General features: G+C 42.1%; 1 protein-coding gene across 1 annotated transcript in view; it reads left to right on the top strand.

Annotated features, from left to right (window-relative positions):
• Positions 1-19,970, top strand: part of LOC134807971 (uncharacterized) — a 34,049-nt gene extending 14,079 nt beyond the window's left edge. Inside the window, exon 2 of the mRNA XM_063790415.1 lies at positions 17,857-19,970. The gene's annotated coding sequence lies outside the window, so the exon portion shown is untranslated. The remainder of the gene's footprint in view (positions 1-17,856) is intronic.
• The last annotated feature ends 4,083 nt before the right edge of the window (positions 19,971-24,053 follow it).

Genomic DNA, 24,053 nt, shown 5'->3' with positions numbered 1-24,053 from the left:
CTCTGGGTTTAGGTAGAGACATCTGGCCATTTCGGATGAGTACACCTATTGGCAGGTGGACAGCTTTCTCCATATGGGCCATACCATTACCATAAATCCATATGCATAAATATGCATGAAATAGGTGCCATATGTTGGTTCACTGCTTAACATTCACCGAGCAGACTTTCCCTGTTCACCCTTCTTACTCTCCTCTAATCTTTTCCTTTTGTCTAATCACTGGAGCTCCTAATTTCATACTGTGCTATTTTACTCTTTTTTAGTTTTTCTTTTGCTTCTTTGGGGGAAGACAAGACCCCCCAAAACTAGGGGAATGTCAGTCAAGGCATGGGAGTAGCAGTAGGGCCCGTGTAGGCAAGGAGCAGCGGAGGAGGGCGAGCTAGATGGTGGGTCAGCTCACACAGGAGCCTGGGAGTTTGTGGTGTAGGAAGGATTAAACCCCAGCGATTTTGGTTTTCTGTTGCTGCATCACAAACTACCCTCAAAAACTGAACATTTTATTGGGAGGGGTCTTTCTAACTTAAGTTATTGCTCTGCTCCATGTAATGTTGGCTGGGGAAAAAAATCGTCTGGGGTTTGGGTGGGCTAGAAAGCCTAGGCTGGTTCATCCCCGCATTGGGCCTCTTGGTGGGGATGGCTGGAAGATTAGGCTCAGTTGGGATGCTGGTGAGGCCTGGGCCTTCTCTCCCACTAGGTTTCTTCAGCGCCTCTCCTCCTGGCATTGCCTTCCATGTGGTCTCTGTGTGGCCTGTCACACAGGGTAGGCAGACTTTTTTTAAAAAGTTGTTATTATAGTTTAAGTTCTGGGATGCATGTGCAGAACATGCAGGTTTGTTACATAGGTATACACGTGCCATGGTGGTTTGCTGCACCCATCAGCCCCTCATCTACATTAGGTATTTCTCCTAATGCTATCCCTCCCCTAGTTCCCCACCCCCTGACAGGCCCCGATGTGAGATGTTCCCCTCCCTGTGTCCATGTGTTCCCATTGTTCAATTCCTACTTATGAGTGAGAACATGTGATATTTGGTTTTCTGTTCCTGTGTTAGTTTGCTGAGAATGATGGTTTCTAGCTTCATCCATGTCCCTGCAAAGCACATGAACTCAGCCTTTTTTATGGATGCATAGTATTCCATGGTGTATATGTGCCACATCCAGTCTATCACTGTTCGGCATTTGGGTTGGTTCCAAGTCTTTGCTATTGTGAATAGTGCTGCAATAAATATACGTGTGCATGTGTCTTTATAGTGGAATGATTTATAATCCTTTGGGTGTATATCCAGTAATGGGATTGCTGGGTCAAATGGTATTTCTGGTACCAGATACTTGAGGAATCACCACACTGTCTTCCACAATGGTCGAACTAACTTACAGTCCCACCAATAGTGTAAAAGCATTCCTATTTGTCCACATCCTCTCCAGCATCTGTTGTTTTCTGACTTTTTAATGAATTGCCATTCTAACTGGCATGAGATGGTATCTCATTGTGGTTTTGATTTGCATTTGTCTAATGACCAGAGATGATGAGTTTTTTTCATGTTTGTTGGTTGCACAAATTTTTTTTTGAGAAGTGTCTGTTCATATCCTTTGCCCACTTTTTGATGGGCTTGTTTGTTTTTTCTTGTAAATTTGTTTAATTCCCTTGTATATTCTGGATATTAGCCCTTTGTCAGATGAATAGATTGCAAAAATGTTCTCCCATTTTGTAGCTTTCCTTTTCACTCTAATGATAGTTTCTTTTGCTGCGCAGAAGCTCTTTAGTTAAATTAGATCCCATTGTCAAATTTGGCTTTTCTTGCCATTGCTTTTGGTGTTTTAGTCATGAAGTCTTTGCCCATGCCTATGTCCTGAATGGTATCACCTAGGTTTTCTTCTAAGATTTTTATGGTTTTAGGTCTTACGTTTAAGTCTGTAATCCATCTTGAGTTAATTTTTGTATAAGGTATAGGGAAAGGGTCCAGTTTCAGTTTTCTACATATGGCTAGCCAGTTTTCCCAACACCATTTATTAAATAGGGAATCCTTTCCCCATTGCTTGTTTTTGTCAGGTTTGTCAAAGATCAGATGGTCGTAGATGTGTGGCATTATTTCTGAGGCTTCTGTTCTGTTCCATTGGTCCATATATCTGTTTTGGTACCAATACCATGCTGTTTCAGTTACTGTAGCCTTGTAGTATAGTTTGAAGTCTATGAACAAAGCATGATGCCTCCAGCTTTGTTCTTTTTGCTTAGGATTGTCTTGGCTATAGGGGCTCTTTTTTTGGTTCCATATGAAATTTAAAGTAGTTTTTTTCTAATTCTGTGAAGAAAGTCAATGGTAGCTTGATGGGGATAGCATTGAATCTATAAATTACTTTGAGCAGTATGGCCATTTTCCTGATATTGATTCTTCCTATCCATGAGCATGGGATGTTTCCATTTGTTTGTGTCCGCTCTTATTTCCTTGAGTGGCGGTTTGTAGTTCTCCTTGAAGAGGTCCTTCACATCCCTTGTAAGTTGGATTCCTAGGTATTTTATTCTGTTTGTAGCAATTGTGAATGGGAGTTCACTCTTGATTTAGCTATTACTGGTGTATAGGAATGCTTGTGATTTTTGCACATTGATTTTGTATCCTGAGACTGCTGAAGTTGCTTATGAGCTTAAGGTGATTTTGGGCTGATATGATGGGGTTTTCTAAATACACAATCATGTCATCTGCAAACAGAGACAATTTGACTTCCTCTCTTCCTATTTGAATACCCTTTATTTCTTTCTCTTGCCTGATTTTCCTGGCCAGAACTTCCAATACTATGTTGAATAGGAGTGTTGAGAGAGGGCATCCTTGTCTTGTGCCAGTTTTCAAAGGGAATGCTTCCAGCTTTTGCCCATTCAGTATGATATTGGCTGTGGGTTTGTCATGAATAGTTTTTATTATTTCGAGATACGTTCCATCAATACCCAGTTTATTGAGAGTTTTTAGCATGAAGGGGTGTTGAGTTTTATTGATGGCCTTTTCTGCATCTATTGAGATAATCATGTGTTTTTTGTCATTGGTTCTGTTTATGTGATGGATTACATTTATTGATTTGCATATGTTGAGCCACCCTTGCATCCCAGGGATGAAGCCAACTTGATCGTGGTGGATAAGCTTTTTGATGTGCTGCTGGATTCAGTTTGCCAGTATTTTATTGAGGATTTTCACATCAATGTTCATCAGCGTTATTGGCCTGAAATTTTCTTTTTTTGTGTGTGTCTCTGCCAGGTTTTGGTATCAGGGTGATGCTGGCCTCATAAAATGAGTTACGTAGAAGTCCCTCTTTTTCTATTGTTTTGATAAGTTTCAGAAGGAATGATACCAGCTCCTCTTTGTACCTCTGGTAGAATTTGGCTGTGAATCCGTCTGGTCCTGGACTTTTTTTGGTTGGTAGGCTATTAATTATTCCCTCAATTTCAGAACTTGTTATTGATCTCTTCAGGGATTTGATTTCTTCCTGGTTTAGTCTTGGGAGGGTGTATGTGTCCAGAAATGTATCTATTTCTTTTAGATTTTCTAGTTTATTTGCATAGAGGTGTTTACAGTATTCTCTGATGGTAGTTTGTATTTCTATGGGATCAGTGGTGATATCTCCTTCATCATTTTTTATTGTGTCTATTTGATTTTCCTCTCTTTTCTCCCTTATTAGTCTGGCTAGCAGTCTATCTATTTTGTTAATATTTTCAAAAACCAGCTCCTGGATTCATTGATTTTTTGAAGGGTTTTTCGTGTCTCTATCTCCTTCAGTTCTGCTCTGATCTTAGTTATTTCTTGTCTTCTGCTAGCTTTTGAATTTCTTTGCTCTTGCTTCTCTAGTTCTTTTAGTTGTGTTGTTAGGATGTTGATTTTAGATCGTTCCTGCTTTCTCATGTGGGCATTTAGTGCTATAAATTTCCCTCTAAACACTGCTTTAGCTGTGTGCCAGAGATTCTGATATGTTGTGTCTTTGTTCTCATTAGTTTCCAAGAACTTAATTATTTCTGCCTTGATTTCGTTATTTACCCGGTAGTCATTCAGGAGCAGGTTGTTCAGTTTCCATGTAGCTGTACAGTTTTGAGTGAATTTTTAAATCCTGGTTTCTAATTTGATTGCACTGTGGTCTGAGAGACTTTTTGTTATGATTTTCATTCTTTTGCATTTGCTGAGGAGTGTTTATTTCCAATTTGGGGTCAATTTTAGAATAAGTGTGATGTGTTGCTGAGAAAAATGTATATTCTATTGATTTGGGGTGGGGGGGTGGTTCTGTAGATGTCTATTAGGTCTGCTTGGTCCAGAGCTAAGTTCAAGTTCGGAATATCCTTGTTAATTTTCTGTCTCATTGATCTGTCTAATATTGACAGTGGGATGTTAAAGTCTCCCACTATTACTGTGTGGAAGTCTAAGTCTCTTTGTAGGTCTCTAAGAACTTGCTTTATGAATCTGGGTGCTCCTGTATTGGGTGCGTATGTATTTAAGATAGTTAGCTCTTTTTGTTGCATTGATCCCTTTACCATTATGTGATGCCCTTCTTTGTCATTTTCAATCTGTTGCTATAAAGTCTGTTTTATCAGAGACCAGGATTGCAACCCCTGCTTTTTTTTGCTTTCCATTTGCTTGGTACATATTCCTGCATCCCTTTATTTTGAGCCTATGTGTGTCTTTGCACTTGAGATGGGTCTCCTGAATACAGCACACCAATGAGTCTTGACTCTATCCAATTTGCCGGTCTGTGTCTTTTAATTGGGGAATTTAGCTCATTTACATTTAATGTTAATATTGTCATGTTTGAATTTGATCCTGTCATTCTGATGCTAGCTGGTTATTTTGCCCATTAGTTAATGCAGTTTCTTCATAGGGTTGATGATCTTTACAATTTAGTATGTTTTTGTGGTGGCTGGTACTGGTTTTTCCTTTCCATATTTCCTTCAAGAGCTCTTGTAAAGCAGGCCTGGTAGTGACAAAAATATCTCAGCATTTGTTTGTTTATAAAGGATTTTATTCCTTCTTTGCTTATGAAGCTTAGTTTGGCTGGAAATGAAATTCTGGGTTGAAAATTCTTTTCTTTAAGAATGTTGTATATTGGCCCCCACTCTCTTCTGGCTTGTAGGGTTTCTGCAGACAAAGCCACTTTTAGTCTGATGGGCTTCCCTTTATGGGTAACCTGACCTTTCTCTCTGGCTGCCCTTACCATTTTTTCCTTCATTTCAACCTTGGTGTCTCTGACAATTATGTGTCTTGGGGTCGATCTTCTCATGGAGTATCTTTGTGGTGTTCTCTGTATTTCCTGAATTTCCTGAATGTTGGCCTATCTTGCTAGGTTGGGGAAGTTCTCCGGGATAATATCCTGAAGAGTGTTTTCCCACTTGGTTCCATTCTCCCCATCACTTTCAGATACACCAATCAAATGTAGATTTGGTCTTTTCACATATTCCCATATTTTTTGGAGGCTTTGTTCGTTCCTTTTCATTCTTTTTTCCCTAATCTTGTCTTCACGCTTTATTTCATTAAGTTGATCTTCAATCTCTGATATCCTTTCTTCTGCTTTATCGATTTGGCTATTTATACTTGTGTATACTTCACGAAGTTTTTGTGCTGTGTTTTTCAGCACCATCAGGTCATTTATGTTCTTCTCTAAACTGGTTATTCTAGTGAGCAATTCCTTTAACCTGTTTTCAAGCTTCCTTGCATTGGGTTAGAACATGCTTCTTTAGCTTGGAGGAGTTTGTTATTACCCACCTTCTGAAGCCTACTTCTGTCAATTCATCAAACTCATTCTCCATCCAGTTTTGTTCCCTTGCTGGCAAAGAGTTGTGATCCTTTGGAGGAGAAGAGGCATTCTGGTTTTTGGAATTTTCAGTCTTTTTGCGCTGGTTTTTCCTCATTTTTATGTATTTATCTATCTTTGGTCTGTGATATTGGTGACCTTTGGATGGGGTTTTTGTGTGGACGTCCTTCTTGTTGATGTTGATGCTACTCCTTTCTGTTTGTTAGTTTTCCTTCTAACAGTCAGGCCTCTCTGCTGCAGGTCTGCTGGAGTTTGCTGGTGGTCCACTCCAGACCCTGTTTGCCTGGGTATCACCAGCAGAAGCTGCAGAACAGCAAAGATTACAGCCTTTTCCTTCTTCTGGAAGCTTTGTCCCGGAGGAGCACCCATCAGATGCCAGCTGGAGCTCTCCCGTATAAGCTGTCTGTTGACCCCTGCTGGGAGGTATCTTCCAGTCAGGAGGCACCGGGGTCAGGGACCCACTTGAGGAGGCAGCCTGCCCCTTAGCAGAGTCGAGCTCGTGCTGGTAGATCCGCTGCTGTCTTCAGAGCTGGCAGGCAGGAACATTTAAGTCTGCTGAAGCTGCATCCACAGCCATCCCTTCCCCCAGTTTCTCTGTCCAGGGAGATGGGAGTTTTATCTATAGGTCCCTGACTGGGGCTGCTGCCTTTCTTTCAGAGATGCCCTGCCCAGAGAGGAGGAATCTAGAGAGAAGGCAGACTTTTTATATGACCACTCAGGGCTCCAAAGTTGCAAAGTGGAAACCTCTAGATCTTTGGAAGGGTTAGTTAGGCCCAGCATGGGCACAACACCATTCTCACCATGCTCTATTGGTGAATGCAAGTCCCAAGGCATAGCAGATTCATGAGGGAGGGGTGTGTTTCCTTGGGGGCCATGTCTACTGACTGGCTTTCCTAGTCCTCCTGGCATCCAGTGTTCCATCTCCTTCCCACATGTAGAACACACTCCGCTCCTCCAATGTCTTATTCCAGCATAGATCAGGTTCAGGTTGAAGTACAGGTTCTTGTCCCCCAAATCAGCTCCAGAAGCAGACAAAGGGCCTCAGGCAGTTTTTTAGGTTCATCTCAGTCATTGTTCCTCGTGAATAGAAGACTAGGAATAAAGAGGCAGATGACCTGTTCATCATCTTCCAACATGTAATGATGAGGCAGAGATGCGTTCATTACAGCAGACAAACTTGTAGGAGAAAAGGTGGGAGACTGAAGTTATATGGACGTCACTGGTCCACTTCGATCCTGGAATTGATGTGGCCGCATCTCTGCAGTCCTGCCTCTGGGAATGGTTCTCCATGGCATTGGCTCTGTCTTCTGAGTCTTCCTGTCCATGGGGAGTGGCCCCACTTGTAGTTCTTAGCATTCTCAGGCTGCCTCCTTCCCAGAGACTGCTGAGGCCTCTGAGAATACTTTCCATTTTGAGTTGTATCAGTCTCTTTCAGACCAAGCTGGTAAAAGTTCTTCTAAAAAATTGTAAATTTATTACACATCAAATTAAAATTCTCTTCCATTTCCTCTTGGGATGGGTCATGTGTGACATTGCTTTCTGGGTGGCCGTTTTAGTCCAGCTGAAAGGTCTTAACAAAGAAACTTACAGCCGTACTTTTGATCTGATCTTTCACCGAGTTGATTTCCTTATGCAGCTTCAAGTGAGTTCCTCCTGTGTGTTTCCTTTCCCCCTTTGTTATTCACATCAGCCCTCATTGTGGTCATGTCCCCTCAACGTCATTTTAGGTTTGCTTCTGCTGAGTATCTGAGGGTCTTCTTGAGTCAGGAACCAGTTTGCTCATTAATTTCTTAGCTTGGAATCGTACATCATGTACTGGGGAATCAGCTTGGAATTCTTGCACCGTGTGTCAGTAGCACATGGCACAGTCCACAGCTCGATTTTTTTTTTCCATAGGAATCTTTTTCTACCAGAGCAGTTATATATTTTTCTCCCACTTTCCTGGTCCTGATGGCTGTAGTTCTGATTTCCTCTTCCATGAGGAAAGGCAATTTCACATAACAGTGTGCTCCAGGTAGGAAAGAGGCATGCAGAATTGGGGGCCAGACAGCTGGAGTTTTAATCGCAATTTCTCTGTAACCTCAAGAAGTCATCTGCTCTGTACTCAGATTCCCTATATGTAAAATAATGAAAATAATGCGACCCCTCTCATAGGTTTATAGCAGAGACTGCTGGTTGTTCACTAAACCTATTTCTTCTTCTTCCAGCGCACACAGCTAGAATACACTTCCCAGCCTCCTTTGATGTTTATTGTAGCCCCACAACTAATTAGCCAATGGAGTATGGGTGTAGGCAATGTGAACCACACCAGTCTGGCCCCTAAAAACCTTCTTCGGGTATCTTCTACCTGCTTTCACCATCCCGACGGCTAAAATAGAGTCTAGTTTTTCAAAGTAATCTTGGAAAACAAGTTTGAGGACAGCAGAGCTTCCATCAGTCAGAGTCCCTGGATGACTGCAAGAAGGACCATCCTGTTGACCTAGATACCTGTCCAATCCAATGCTGTCACAGGAGACAGAAACCAGCTACTATGATGGTGGAGCCATTATACACACTTTGGTCTCTTTGAAATAGAGCCAGCCTGCCTATACATGTATCATTATTACAAGAATTAAATGAGTTAATACATGTGAAATACTTAGGACAATGACTGGAACATAATAAAGGGTTAATAATCATTATGGATAATGCATTAGTACCAGGTTTATGCAGAGTTCTCAGTGTTAGCTCCTTGCCTAGCACAGGCCCAAGGCCTCCTCTTCTATTCTCCTTTGGTTGGTCAAACTCTGGCCCTGGTCATTAGTGCCTGTATTCACTTCTCATAGTTGTCTGGGTCTCAGAGGCATTAGCTCACCTGCTTAGACTGTTGGCTGTGTAGTCCTCCCCGCTTAATGTTGCCTGAAGATTTCTATTTCTTTCCATTTCTACTATTTCTAAACTATATTTTATCCAGCAGGTCTGCTTATAGCAGATAGGATGTCCACATTTGCTAATTTTGCCATGTTTTAAGAGGTGACTCTGGAAGATTCTTAAAACCTACAGTAAACAAGTCTCAGGAGCTGCTGAAATGTGCAGAGTATCAGGAGACCACTGGAAAAAAGAAATGTTTAATAGGTGTGCTATGCACCCACTGTACTTGATTTATCTCCATCATTCTCCAGAATCCACCTGGAAGTGATGATTCCCCTGGAAGTCATCCAATATTAAATGCGTTGCTTCCCACCTTTGCATTAACACAGAAAAGTCACTCGCTGAAATTTCCAGCATCCTCAGAGCTTCAAGGCAAGTGCAGCTGTTCTAAGTAATTTTCATCATTTCTTTTGCACTTTTCACACAAAATAACTCCAAATCACCTTAAAGTTCTTGAGGAAAGGCAGCACCCCATCGTTTTTTTCCCCCTGGCAATTTGTCAAGTTGAGCTGTCTGATACATTTTAAAATTTGGTGTCATATTCTGGGAAGTCAAAAAATCTTTCTGGTTTCCTTCTTGACAGACATAGGACATTAGGGTGAAAAGTGAATTCTCCAGTTGTCTGCCAGGGACTTCATCGAAAGGTACTAGACTCAAGTGACATTCTCATAAACAAAATAATGAGACTGTATCTGCAGAGTTTGGTATGACTGCGTTATGAGGCAGTCTGGTTTATTTGAAAATAGATAGGGTTTCAAAACACTCTGAATTGGGCTTAAGCCCCAGCTTTTTATTATTAGCCACATTTTTATCCTTAAAAATGGGAATACAGTTGACTTCAAAGGGTGAGAATTAAATGAGAACACATCTAAGAAAATACCCAGCATGAGACACAATCATAACGACAGTGTCATGTTGAAAGAGAAAGTGGGCTTACACTTCCAGCTGAAATCATGTAGCATATATTGGAATAACTCTTTCACTGCAGACAGCTATAAAATCTGGATTAAAAATAAAATGAAGCGTATGAAGGCATTGGAGCCAGAGCAAGGCAGGCAGGACTTGAGGGACCGCACTCCAAGAAAGCAGGAAAGTGCATGTAAATGCCTTGCTACTCACCTCGGGGCACCTGCTGATTCACAGTATGGGAGGTAGGGCTGGGTCCACAGCAGCCCAGGGCTTATGCAGACTCTGAGGCAGCACAGTGGCGTGGATTAAGAAGGTAAGATCTTGGAGAGGTAGGAAACACAGGATTGAGGCAGAACTCCTGCTTGCAACTTCCCTTTGAGGGATTGGCTACCTTCCAAGCTGTATGTTCTTGAAACAAGGCACTGAGAGTCCAAGATGAAAGGAGCAACACGGAGATGAATATCTGAGCAGAGATTCCCACAGGCTCATGGTGCTGGGAACAGGGAGTGTGGAGGGGCCCTGGTGAACACAGAAGGCTCCCACTGGGACCAGGGAAGACTATGCCCTGGGAGTGAGAATTATGCCTTAGGAGTAAGGCCAACTGGGAAGGCAACCGTGCCCAAAACACAGCTTCAACACGGTCAGAGTGATCTGCCAGAGACGACCTGCCATCTCTCTCTCAGAAGAAGGAGACATCCTCTCTGGGGGAAGACAGACCCTACATTTATTTCCTATATGATATATGTGTATTTCATAAAAAATTACCAGACATGTCAAAAAACAGGACCAAATGACTAAAAGTCACAGAAAAAGGCAGACAATGGAAACATTCCAGGTACTGGAATTTTTAAAATATTGGATTTTATGATTAATACAGTCAAGAAAATAGAGAAAATTATGGATGATTCCACCAGAGAACTAGAATTTATTGAAAAATGAAATACTGATTTTGTACATAAAAAGGTATAATAACTGAAATTAAGAATTTAAAAATAGTGAGTCTATTTTTAGCAGATTAGCAGATTAGGCACAAGAAAATGGATGAAAATGAATTGGAATATTGTCCTGGATTGTATCATGGAGGAATTATATATATATATATATATTTTTTGTTTGTTTGTTTTGTTTGTTTGAGACGGAGTCTCCCTCTGTCGCCCAGGCTGGAGTGCAGTGGTGCGATCTTGGCTCACTGCAAGCTCCGCCTCCCAGGTTCATGCCATTCTCCTGCCTCAGCCTCCCAAGTAGCTGGGATTACAGGCGCCCACCACCACACCTGGCGTGGTGTATTTTTTGTGTGTGTGTGTATTTTTTTGTATTTTTAGTAGAGATGGGGTTTCACCATGTTAGCCAGGATTGTCTCGATCTCCTGACCTTGTGATCCGCCCACCTTGGCCTCCCAACGTGCTGGGATTACAGGTGTGTGCCACCGCGCCCGGCCAGGAATTTTTTATTTTTTAAAAGTAAGAGCTTAAGAGATATATAGAAGATGGTGAAATATCTAAAATACATGTTACTGGTGCTATTCTTCAAGAAAAGGAAGGCAAAATAAAGACATTTACACGCAAACAAAAACCAAAAAACCGAATTTGTTGACCTTCATAAAAAAAAATAGAATTTAAGTGTGAGTTTTTCACAAAGAAGGGAAATTTCTCCTGACGGAAGCCTGGTAGGGAGAAAGGAACGAGGTGCACAGGAAATGATAAATAAATGGATAACTCCAAATGAATATTGACTTTTTGAAACAATGATTCTAATGTCTTATGGGGTTAAAATATATGTAGAAATACACAATAATATTAACACAACAGGTGTGAGACAGGCAAATGATATCAAATTGTTTTTACATTCTTGCATTTTTCTGGAGGTGTTGAAGCAATGGTTTAAGACAGGCTATAATAAATCAAGAACATATATTGTTATTTCATAAATATTAACACATATACATAATGGAAAAACTTAATAAAGAGAAAAAATGGAATAATACACCATATTGATTAATACAAATGAAGAAAAAACTACGGAAAAGTTATGCAGAATAAAAGAAAAAATGAAACAAAAAGGTAAATTTAAATGCAAATATATTCATTAAATATAAGTTTTGTATTTGTCAATGATCCAATTAAATTAATCGAATTAAAAGTGAAAGCTCTCCACACATGTAAACATAGATTTATAATGAAAGTGACAATGCCGCACAGTGAAGAAAGATTAGCTTTTCAACATGTGCTATTGAATCAAATGGGTGTTGATATGGAACAAAACCCTGAGCCATACTCAGAAATGACTAGAAATGTATTGTAATCTGAATGTGAAAGGTATAGTAAGTATATAAGAATAAATAAGTCTTTAGAAGAAAATATGTTATAATAACTTTGTGATCTTGGGGTAGGCAAAAATTTCCTAAACAAGCACAAAAAGCACCAACTACAAAGAAAAAAACTCAATAGGCTGTAATGTATTAAAATTAAAAATTGTTCATCACAAGGCATCATTAAGTGAATGCAAAAACACAAGCCACAGAGTGGGGAAGGGATCTGCAATAGATACTGCTGGCAAAGAACACATATTCAGCACACAAAGCAGAACTCCTGCAAGCCAATTAGAAAAAGTTAGACATCTTAATTGAAAATGAGCAAAAGTACTTGAATAGGCACATAGTATATCTAAATAGTAAACCTAAGTAAGGTGCATCACTCCATTAGTCATTAGATGAATGCAGATTAAATCTATAAGGCCCCATTGCTCTCAGTAAAGTGAAAAAGACAAACAATGCCAAGTCAAGGTACAAGAACTCTGTTATGCCACTGGTGGGATTGGTAACTGACACAATCACTATGGCTAATGGTTTAGTACTATCTACCAAAGATGAACATCAATGTAGCATAACACCCAGCAATTTTATTCCTAGATATATAGAGAGACAAAATGTATATATGTGTTTATAAAACTGTAGAAACATTTTAATGGCAACCCTGTTTGTAAAGGTCTCAAACTGGATGTTACGAAAAGTTCAATAGAAAGATGCATTAAAAAAATTGCTGTGTACCATACAACAGAACACTATCAGAAAGACAAAAAGCAAACTACTGATAGAGCAATGTGAATGAATCTCACAAACATAGGTTGAGTGAAAGGAGAGAGTCACAGAAGACTTAATATTGCATTACTTCATTTCTATAAATTTCAAAAGCAGGCAAAAGTAGTATATGGTGTTAAAAGTAAGAATAGTGGTAGGCCCTGCAGAGAGGCAGTGTCTAGGAAGGGGCATGAAAGCTTTTGGGTTGCCAAATGTTCTATTTCTTGATCTGTGTGCTGATTATACAGTGATGTTCATTTAATGAAAATTTACTGAGAGGTTTAAGATACACACCCATTCCTAAATGTATATTTTAGTATTTTTTTTTAAAAGACAAACATGGTCAGACCAAAAAACCCAATTATTGGCTGCATTCAAAGCCACACCTTAACTATGAAGACACAGAAAGATTGAAAGTAAAAGGAAGGAAAATCATATTCCATGCAAACACCAAAAGAACGATGTTATCCCTGTACTAACATCAGACAAAGCAGACTCTAGAGCAAGAAGTATTAATAATGATAAAAAGGGACATTCCATAATGAAAATGCAGCAATTTAACTGGAATATGTAAACATTTTGTATCTGTATTGATCTAACAGCACAGCGTCAAAGATATAAAGCAAAAATTTACAGCAATAAAGGGACAGGTAGGCAAATCAATAATCATACCTGGAGATTTTGGCAAACCTCTCTTCTGATTTGATGCCCAAACAAAAACAGTAAAGATGTGGAATATTTATTTATTTATTTATTATTTTTTTTTCTTTTGAGATGAAGTTTCACTCTTGTTGCCCAGGCTGGAGCGCAATGGCGCAATCTCGGTTCACTGCAACTTCCGCCTCCCGGGTTCAAGCGATTCTCCTGCCTCAGCCTCCTGAGTAGCTGGGATTACAGGTGCCCACCACCACGCCTGCCTAATTTTTGTATATTTAGTAGAGACGGGGTTTCACCATGTTGACCAGGCTGGTCTTGAACCTCTGACCTCAGGTGATCCACCCTTCTCCGCCTCCCAAAGTGCTGGGATTACAGGCTATTTATTTATTTATTTATTGAAACGGAGTCTCACTCTGTTGCCCAGGCTGGAGTGCAGTGGCGTGATCTCGGCTCACTGCAAGCTCCGCCTCCCAGGTTCACGCCATTCTGCTGCCTCAGCCTCCCCAGTAGCTGGGACTACAGGCGCCCACAACCACGCCTGGCTAATTTTTTTTTTTTTTTTTGTATTTTTATTAGAGACAGGGTTTCACTGTGTTAGCCACGATGATCTCCATCTCCTGACCTCGTGATCCAGTGGCCTCAGCCTCCCAGAATGCTGGGATTACAGCTGCGAGCCAACGTGCCCTGCCAAGATGTGGAATATTTAAACAACACAATTAGCAAACTTGAAGCAACTGACCTGGTAGAGCATTCAACCAACAACTTCAGAGTCCACATTATAGTCAAGAGATTTCAATATCTTAAATATTTACCAAAGAGGCCACATGCTTTGTGATAGAGCTAAGCTTATCAGTCCCTGTGGGACTGTCAAATTCTGCCATATTTTAGGGCCTCATTCAAATTCCATTTCTAATTACCTTTTTGATTACTGCAGCCTGCTTGGATCTCCTTGTTTCCCATAGAGAAACATGGCAGGATAGAAAAAACCCTGACTTAGAAGTCAGGCAGCCTGGCACACCCCTCCCAACTGGGTATAGATCCTAATTCCAGAACCTATTTACTTAACAGCTGGGGCAAGTGATTCATCTCACCAGGGCTCAATTTGCTCCTCTGTAAAAGGAAAGGACAGTTGTTTTGGAGGGCTGGTAGGGGGTTGCATGGGATACTATAAGTAACACTTTTAAGCCAGAGCAGGTATTCAGCAGACAGCAGTACCCTCTTCTGTCCTTCTCCAGACTGTTCACCATGATCACTAGTTTACCACATACCTGGGCCTCATTTCTTCCACATAAATTAGTTTCACCTCCCCAACTAAGCCTTAAAGGGATAGGGAATAATTCCTATTGCATTCCCTGGGCACCTAGCACAAAGCTATGAAATCATAAAAAAAATGTTGGCCTGGCTCGGTGGCTCATGCCTGTAATGCCAGCACTTTGGGAGACCGAGGTGGATGAATCAAGAGATCGAGACCATCCTGGCCAACATGGTGAAACTCTGTCTCTACTAAAAATACAAAAATTAGCTGGGCATGGTGGTGGGCACCTGTAGTCTCAGCTACTCGGGAGGCCGAGGCAAGAGAATTGCCTGAACCCAGGAGGCGGAGCTTGCAGTGAGCCGAGATCGTTCCATTGCACTCCAGCCTGGTGACAGAGCAAGACTCCATCTCAAAAACAAACAACAAACAAACACAAAAACAAACAAAAAAACCTGTTTTAACAATAACATGGTCAGGGGACAGAGAGAGAAGGAGGAGGAAGAGAAGGAGGAGGAAAAGAATGACAATGAACATTTATTGTGGATAGATTCCACTCTGGATTCTGGGCAAATGACTTAACATGCAGTGTCTCACCAGTCCTTGAAACCTATAATCCCAATTGTACGAGTTAGATTGCCACCTCCTGAGTAGTGAACTTGCCAAGGCTCACTCCAGTAGATTGATCCAGTCCTTCCTGGCTCAAAAGTCTTGTTGCTTAACCTCTGAACTACATTTCCTCCATACGTGATAGGTACCCAGGGTTTATTTGCTGCCAAATTTATAATTCATGTCCTAAAAGGAATGAGGACCCCCCCACTGGCTGGGGCAAGTTGGGCAGATGGCAGAAAGAGGGAAGAGTGTAAGGTGGTCGGGAAGTGCTGCTGGAGTGTGCCACTCTGGCACCAGAACCCTCTCACCATTAGCCACATGAGGCAGGCCAAACTCAAAGCCACATAGCCAGGGAACCCTGCCTGACTTCCAGCTACTGCAGAAAAATGGGTAGAGACCTTAGGTTCTTGGATTGCTAATGCTCTCTGAGTGTCTAGGACAATATCTACCCTTCAGCACTTTGCTCAGGGCAGTCATGGAAGCTGATGTCTGTGAAACAGGTTTACTGGGCACAGATCGCCAACTTGTCTGAGTCCTGTGAGGCAGAACATCCACATACAGGTTACATGAACTGGGTTTGTCACTCACGGATAGGCAGCAATGGATTACAGAAGCCTAGGATTTGTGACAAGGGCCTTCCAAGGCTCAGGAAAGCTGCTCAGATGGAGTCTTGTCTGCTTGTGCCCCACCGGCACCACAGCTGAGGGACCTTGGAAAGCAGCCCATCCTTGGTTTTATACTTTAAGGAAATGGGACTCACTGGGCTAAAGCATAGCAAGACATTCTGTTTTAGGAGAAATGCGGACAGAGCCTGCACTGTTCCAGCCAGTATCTCCTCATCTCAGGATGCTGCATTCCCAGCACATTCTACAGTTATTCTTGAGAACTACAAGTGATAAAGAGGGTTCGTTCAAAGGCTATCCAGTGACACTGTCCCACAGCGTCAATGTACAGAGTACCAGCAGGACATGCATATAACCAGATGTGTGGATTTATCCTCCGATAGATGCCAAAGGGCTCTCTAAATTATAGGATTCTGCAGCTGTGAGAGGACGCTGGTCAGCTGGCTCTTCACAGGTGAGGAGAAGAGAGCCAAGAACTGAAGCAGCTCTGGGCTGTGATGCATGATCTGACTTCCGGCCGGTGTGAGTCCTTCCCGAGGGTCCTCTGGAGGATGCACGCACTGGGGGACTGGCAGGGCTGAGGAGCTGCTACAGCCAAGCAGCCTGATGCCACTGCTGACTCATTCCTCTTCGAGGTGACACATGGCTCCCCACAACACAGACACTGGGCCTGAGCCCCATCACTGACCGGACCATCGACTGACTCCCTGTAGAAGGCCTTGGCAGGTGGTGGTATCTGATTTGATTCATATGTCTATCTTTAAATTCACTCCCACAACTAAACTGAGAGCACGGTGATGGGAAAAGCCAGCTTTAGTGCTGTCTGCTGCTAAGCATGTTTTTAGGTCGCTTGCTCTCCATGGAAAGATAGAATTCTACCCCAGTGCTAAAGATATACTTAAATAAATTTAGAGATCTCTTCTGTTGTAAATATTTTATAACTCAACAGCTGTTTTGGCCCAGCAAACCACTTTATGAGTCTTTCTTGTTGTAATTGCTCTTATTTGAGCTCTTATGTCCAACTTTAAAAGCAGGTAATATGAATCCTTTGTACCTCCATAGTCATTTCAGTGGAGCTCCATCCTTAGAAATCTGATGCCCAGGTTGCTAAGGATCCGAAGTGTAGAAAGGTTGACGCATAGATGATAAATAGATAATAAACAGGTATTGATTTAAACTGTAGTGATTATAAAGATTTATTGCTCCAAGAAGCATATATTGACTATAAAAAGTAAGGTCAAAATTTGGCATTGAATTAGCAATAAATATTGATATATACCAAAGCAGAAAGGCAGTAGATGTAAATAATGCTCACTGCATGTTGAATCTAAAAATGAATCATTTGCTCTACAACCTCAGGTTCCCAAGACACACGCACAACAGATATGTTAAAACTTAGGAAAGAAGGTGCCTTGATGCAGAGCCATTCAGACAGATGTCATCTGTGTCTGCTACCATGATGACATTAGGATAATTACTAAAGTATGAATATTCCTGTTGCCATGCCAGTGAAGCTGGTCCCAGCTTGATTTCATTCCAGGCACTGAGTCGATTATAAAATAACACTGTGCAAGAGACTGCACTTACTCTAGCTAGCTAGAGAAGATATTGCCACTCTCCGCCCAGTGGAGAAACCCACTGGGTGTTGTTCACAAACGCTGCTTCCAGAACATAAAAGTGTATGTACATAGACCAAGCATCTGGATGGAAAGCAAGGAATATGGTCAGCAAAGTTCTGCCATCTGAATTTTCCTTTTCATTCAGATGTTGTCATGACTAGGTCTTAGCACCTAAAACACTTCATCTAATCACGCACCTATTTCTCTACCATCTCTGTGCCTTTCTGCCTGTCTTAGCATGGTGCTAGCTGCACTTCCAAGGCCCATTGAAAGGATCACTGAGCACAAAAACTTGCCAGAGTCTAGTTTTTAGGTCACAATAGTTGACCCTGGTGTCTACAGATGCGTTTCAGCAAAGCCATTAAACTATTGAAATTTGATGAAACTTGCAATTATATTTATATGCTATGTAATTCTCCTTAGAGAGAGTCTGTGGCTCTGGATACATTCTAAAGAGCTCTGTGACCTGAAAGAGGTTGAGAAGTTATAAAGAAACATGTGAATTAAAATGGAAGAAAGGGACAATTGGAAGCATATCTGAGGTAAGAAAGAGGTTTCCTATTGTTTCTCATAAAAGCATTCTCAGGGGACCTCTGTTGCAGCTGCAGCAGGAACCCATATTTAAACCCACATCATTTGGTACCTGGAAGTGGAGTGCTTGCCCCTCTTCTTATGGTTTGATCCTGCCCTTGTGGAAAATCCCAGCTCAATCAACACCCTACATGCAGTGCAGTTTACCCTCTCCTCCCCTCCTGCCTCATCCTGCAGGTCTCTCCAGGCTTCACCTCAGGCTCTCCTTTCAGCTGGGATGCTGCAGGCCCCACCCAGTCATTGCAGGACAATAGCATCTTGTCTTTCAAAGTCTCAGTTGGAGCCACACTTAATTTGGGAACCCTCTGATTACCCTCAGTTGGCTTCTCCACCATGATCCCTGTCATCTGTGTTCCTTTCTCTAACGGTTCTGACCACGCTGTTTTATAAGCACCGGCTTTGTCTTTCTCCCTTGCTAGACTGTGCCCTCCTTGAAGGAAGCAAGCATGGCTTTCATCCTCATATCCCCAGCCCCCAAGGGCAGAGTCTCACCCTGCAGAGAAGCTCAGGAGATGTGCGTTGCAGGAGCACAGCTGCTGCGACTCTGCCTGCTCCAAGCAGCTGTGCAGGAGTCACTGTCTGCACTGCAGCTCTGAGGTGCCCAACCCTCGTGGTGCTTCGGGGTGCTGTGTGGTTGATGCCGGCACCCTAGGCGGGTGGGAAGCTACTTGGAAACAGAGCCTGTTTTCATGTTCTCTAACTCACAAAAAAGCCCAGCCCACATAATTCCTTGTGAATGCCTGTGAGGGACAGGGCAGGGTCCAGATGGACATCAGTAAAGGGGAGCTGAGCCCCTCTAGTGTTTGCCATATCTCCAGGAGCAGACACTGCCACTGAGTCTTCACAGAGATGGGATTAAGAAAGAAAATTGAAATTTTTGGAAAGAAATGCTTGAGTCTTAATGCCAGCCATCAAGGATTTAAATGGTCTTTTAATGATGTCAACCACATCAGGTTTGCAAAAGTGTATCAGGAAGGGGGTCCTGCCACAACCAGCAGATCCAGCCCAGGAAGTGCCCTCCTTCCCCAGCCTGAGAGTACTCTCCCTCACTCAGACACAGGGCTGGGGTTACCTGTGAGGAAAATTTCATCACGACGTGTGCCTGGGAAGGTGACTTTGTCTCTACTCCTCAGAGACTGCATTCCCATCACCGAGAGGCAACAGGCAGCCAGGCTGGGGAAGCTTCTTCATTCTCTCAAGCAGCACAAGCAGGAAACAGTGAGACCTCCAGGGAGAAATGTAACTGCAATACATCATTAGAGGACATCTAAATAGTTGGAGAAGCAGTCTATATTCATGGATCAGAAGACTAGCGCTGTTTAGATGGCAATGCTTCCCAATTGACCTACAGATTCAAGGCAGTCCCCATGAGAATCTCAGGTAACTTCCTTATAGGAATTGAGAAGCTGATTCTAAAATGTATATGGACTTGCAAGGGACCCAGAAGAGCTAAAATAATCTTGAAACAGAAGAATAAGGTAGGTGTACTCATACTTCCTGATTTCACAACTCACTACAAAGCAAAAGAAATCAAGACGATATGATCCTGGCATTAAGAAAACAGAGAGATCAATGAAATGTCATGGAGAGAGTCCAAAAATAAATCCACACATTTAATAGTCAACTGATTTTTGACAATGGTGTCAAAACCATTCAATGAGTAAAGAATAATCTTTTCAACAAATGGTACTGGGACAAATGTATGCAGCCATATGCAAAAGAATGAAGTTGAACTCTTACTTCACTCAATTTAAAAGTTAACTTTAAATGGAGCAAAGACCTAAATATAAAAAGCAAAATCAAAGAAATCATGGAAGAAAAAGTAGGATTAAGTCTTCATGATCTTGAATTTAGCAAAGGATTCTTAGATGTGATATCAAGAGTACAAGCAATAAAAAATTATACTTTGTCAAAATTAAAAACTTTTGTGCTCCAAAGGAAACCATAAACAAAATGAAAAGACAACACACAGAACGGAAAAAAATCTGCAAATCACATATCTAAAAAGGGACTTATATCCAGAACAGATAAAGAGCTCTTCAGTTCTTTATTACTGAACTTTCAGTTCAGTCCTCAGTAATAAAACAACAAATAATCTAATTAAGGAATGGACAAAGGATCTGAGTAGACATTTCTCCAGGGAATATGTACAAATGACCAATGAGCACATGAGAAGATAATCAGCCTCACTAGTCATCAGAGAAACGAACATCAAAAAAAAAAAGTCACAGTGAGATACCACTTCACCCCCACTGGCATGACTAGAACAAAAAAGTTAGACAGTAATAAGTGTTGGTGATGATGTGGAAAAATTAGAACCCTCATATCCTGCTAGTAGGAAGATAAAAATTGTGCAGCCAACTTGGAAAACAGTTGGGCAGTTCCTTAAATGATTAAGTATAGAATTAACATGGAGCCCAGCAATTCCACTTTTAGGTATATATCCAACAGAAGGGAAACATGTTCACATAAAACCTTGTACATGACTGTTCATAGTAGCATTATTCACAATAGCTAAAGGTTGGATGCAACCCACATGTCCATCAACTGATGAATGAAGAGACAAAATTTGGTATATTCATACAATGGAATATTATTTGTCCATAAAAAGAATGCAACTCTGATACAAACTACATGAATGAAATTTGAAACATGCTAAATGGAAAAAGCCAGTCACCAGAGACAACATATTGTAGTATTCTATTTATACAAAATGTGCAGAACAGGGAAATGTATAGGGACAGATAATAGATTAGTGGTTGCACAGGGCTGGGGGTGGGGTGCAGACCACCTAAGGAAGTGACAGCTAAAAGCACAGGTTTTTGATGAAAATATTCTGTAATTGCCTGGGGTGATGAGTGCACACATCTGTGAGTATGTTAGAAACCACTGTATTATACAATTTAAATAGGTAAGTTGTGTGGTATGTGAATCATAATTCAAAGTAACTGTTAGAGGATGGGAAGTCCAGAAAGTTCCAAATTATCTAGCCTGACTGCAGCATAGGCTGCCGTGGCTGATGCAGAGCACACAGCTGGAGAGAGGGAGGGCCCTGCCAGATGGGGAGTTGGGACAACATTCCCAGATCGGTGGGGAGCCGGGCCAAGCTTAGGCTATAGAATGTTGGCATGGCAGATTTCAGGGGGGATGGGAGGAAGAAGAGGCAGGGTGATCTGCTGTTCCATGGTCAACTGTGTTTCCACAGTCCCAAAAACATTTCTTGCCCTGCAAATGTGCTACTTTTTTCCCCCACCCCTACTTATCTCAGCTGGTGATGCTATTGTTCCGTCTCCCAGCTCACAGTCCTGGCTTTTTCACTGATCCTGATAGATATGAACTCCTATATGTGGCATTAGTTTATCCATGTATGTTTTCTCAAGAAAAAGCAATGATTGTTTGATGCTTCAGTGTGGTAGAGAGGGAGGATTATCCTGGCTGTTGACTCTTTTCTGTGCCTGCTGACTTCCGTAAAAAAGCAAATATTCCCCTCAGCTCCGGCCTCTTTTCTGTATGACCTAGGGGTGCAAGTTTTGGCAGCCTGAGAAGTAGCAACCATCCCTTTCATGAACCTTTTTACAAAGATAATCTTTTGGTGTCTTTTTAATTAAACGAAGTATTCCACTGTTCTTGGTAGGACTAGAAAAATATCACAAAAACTCAATGCACTAGAAGATCGGCCAAAATTGCAAAGCACTTACAAATTACCTAGGATGTGGCAGCCCAGTGAGCAAGGAGTAACAGTAAACGTGTAGACCACTGAACCCTGAGGCTGACTCTCCACTGGCCTTGGATGTGGTATAAACCCATGCTGTTCCCACCCAGCATTTCCAAAATGATACTTGGACTTCCTGAAGCAACAGGGTAGAGTTCTTTTGAGTAAAGGGAAAGGAATCGAAGCTGGCTCAAATAACCTGCAGAAGACAGAGGGTTGAAAAACTACCAAGACTGTGGGACTTGCAGCTAGGTACCTTGCAATGGGGCTGCTATCGGTGACTGCAGGGTTTGTGCTCTGGCCTCTGTGGAACAACAGGCTTCCCCCAGGGACTTCTGGCATTGGAGCACTGCATTGGCCACTCCAGCTTTTACTCATCCTATCACCCCACCTCCACTGTCAATCAAGGGTGTGACCTTGACTTGGAAGCCTGTGTGTCTCCCTGCCAGTTCTCCCAGGTTGTGGTTAAGACTGCAGTTCTGGGTCACCTGTATACCCAGGGTGGGTCCTGGTAGGGACTCATCCCACCTTCAAGAGTCCAGAAGAAACAGGCATGCAAAGAAATAAGTGAAACATAGCAAGGTGGCTGCTGCAACAGTGGGGCAGGTCCAGGCCATGATAGAGACAAGGGTTAGAGCCACCTCCCAGGAAGGCTGCACGGAGGAGGTATCCTGAGGAGAGTCTGAACCCGAGGAGCATATATGAACTTGCTAGGTAGACGGGGGCAGTAACCTCCTCAGGTAGACAGTGCTTAGGCTCTTTGGATGACTTCCTGCAGCCCTTATCACTGTCTACCCTTCTCTCTGTACATAAGAAAAATAAATCAACCTAAGTCATACTTTTCTATGACTCTTAATTATTTTTCTTCCATGAGTCAAGAGACTGTCAATAAATGAGCTCTTCTTTCCTCGACATGCAGAACTAAAATGGTATCCACCAGATTCTTAGCAGCATAACTGATGAAGTTGCAAAGGTATTTAGGGGGTAGAGGGCAATAAAACATTATGTTTGTAAAAGCAGAATGTCTTAGAGCTTTCAAAGTATGTTGATAACTCCTAGTGCTTTCAATTCTGAAAACTTCTCAGAAGTTGTATAATATCCTTATTGTACAGCTGGGCAAAGTAAAGTCTTAGGGAGATAATATGACTTCTAGGTCTTCCAGATTTGATGAGCTGTAGATGGATAAGTGGGGTTACCTGGACACCTGGTCCAATGCTTTCCTTTGGCAACAATAGAACGGGAGGAGTGGCTTAGTGGGAAGAGTGGGAAATATTCCAGGCAGGAGTCATAGAGCCTCAGTTTGGTGAGAAATCCTACTTCATACATACTGCTGGGCTCTGAAAATCCAGGGATAGAGACCAAGGGTCTCAAGGACCTGTCACAGATGAACAAAGTGGAATTTGTAAACCAACTGAAGATCCATGCCCCCTGCCTGGAATTGCTCATTTTCCATGAAAATACAAGGCCTGAGTAGGGAGTGTGTCTATATCACAGTGAGTCTGATGTTGGGCGGGGGAGTGGGGGCAGGAAGAGATGAATGCTATCTACAAAACATCACAAGCAAACACTTCTACACTTGAAAGAAATGTGAACTCTTTCCTTTATAAATGTGAGTATCACTGGAGCACTATTTATACAAATGTGGCCACTGACCAGAACTGTCCTTGACTGGACTGTGGGCAGGCTCTGAGGAAGAAGGCTCCTGCCAGTTGGGACAGGCATGTGTCCCAGGTGCTAGCAGCATTTTTGATTTATATGAAAAAGATATTCTGATTTTCCTTCTCAAAAAGAAAAAAGTTTGAAAGATGATTGTGCACATTCTTTGTATAGTGTTTCTGTTTTGTTTGATTCAATATAACTTCACTGAATATCTACCAGGTAGAGACATCATTCCAGGTCATGAGGATACAGGGAAAGAAGGGACTGTCCTGCAGGTTCACCTTTGCTAGTCTTGTTCCCTCTACCTAGACTCCCCATTCTTCTGGATCACCCCTCCCCAGGAGGCTCCCTGTTTCCTTACACTGTACCCCAGGTAGGGCAAGATACCCTTTTCTCTCTCTGCTCACCTCAGTCATCCGCCCTGGACTGGGAGCCCGGAGGCCAAGGCCTGGCTCTTTGCCATCCCTGGTCCCAGAATCTCACAGGTCTGGCACAGAACTAGTCTAGACAAATGTATAGGAATGAACAGGTACCCTCAGGCCCTGTCCCTAGGGCAGTAGGCCTTTAGCGATATTAAAGAGGTCATATTCACCTCAGCGAGTTCTGCCTGTTATCAGCTCTGGAAAGATGTGGGCTGTGAGCATATCCTCAAACAGGC

The sequence above is a fragment of the Pan troglodytes genome, chromosome 13, assembly GCF_028858775.2.
Source record: "Pan troglodytes isolate AG18354 chromosome 13, NHGRI_mPanTro3-v2.0_pri, whole genome shotgun sequence".
NCBI classification, from domain to species: domain Eukaryota; kingdom Metazoa; phylum Chordata; class Mammalia; order Primates; family Hominidae; genus Pan; species Pan troglodytes.
This window is presented reverse-complemented; position numbering and strand designations above follow the sequence as displayed.